Source organism: Arachis ipaensis, chromosome B06 (assembly GCF_000816755.2).
Source record: "Arachis ipaensis cultivar K30076 chromosome B06, Araip1.1, whole genome shotgun sequence".
Taxonomy (NCBI): Eukaryota; Viridiplantae; Streptophyta; class Magnoliopsida; order Fabales; family Fabaceae; genus Arachis; species Arachis ipaensis.
Window position 1 is genome coordinate 15,685,625 of NC_029790.2, and position 948 is coordinate 15,686,572.

A 948-nucleotide genomic window follows, 5' to 3' on the forward strand; every position below is an offset into this window, starting at 1 on the left:
CAAGTTTGAATTGTATTATATTGGTTCTAAAATTCACCGTGAGCAGTGACATCCAAAGAACTTTTTATTTTTAATATTGGAGTGGTAGTGGTATTTTTTTAAAATATGGATTGTTGGGGTGTTATACTTAAATGTGAAATCGTTTAATTAGAGAAGTAAAAATTAGACCGTCTAATTTATTAGAGGTACAGAAATCGGACCATCCGACTTGTGGTACATAAATCGGACCGTTCGATTTGTAGAGGTACAGAAATCGGACCGTCCGATTTGTGTTTAAAAAAATTAAAAAATTTGAGGTACAAAAATTGGACCCTCTGATTTATATACTTTCCACAATTTTAAAAAATATAAAAAATAACAATGTTAAGGTATATCACCACTTCTACTCTCATAACAAAAAAAAATTAGCCACATCCAAATTCGCACATATACTAGGAACTCAAAAAAAAACACATAAAAATGGTAAGGATGAACAGTTTTTACTAATTTCAGTTAGTATTATAAATATTAAATTATTTTTAACAATTTTTTTATTATTAATTTATATATATTTAAATTCTGATAAATATAGATATAAATTATATTAATTTATATTTATAAATTTTAATAAATATAAGTATAAATTATGTATTTTATGTGTAAAATTTATATTTTTGTAAATATAAATACAAATTATTACTGATCTAAAATAATAATATTTATTGACAATATAATATTATTCTTTTGATAATATTGCATAATATGTTTTCTTTGTTTGATTTTTTCCTCCAAAAAAAATTATGAGAATATGAAATAAGAAGATGAAGAAGAACAGCAGAAGATGATGAGGAGGAAGATGAAGAGTTCTGAATTATGCAGAATTTATTAGAATAAAAATACACCCAAATATCTTCGTTTTACACCAAAATTTGCTGCAAATACAGAAATGAGTTATGTTACATGTACACT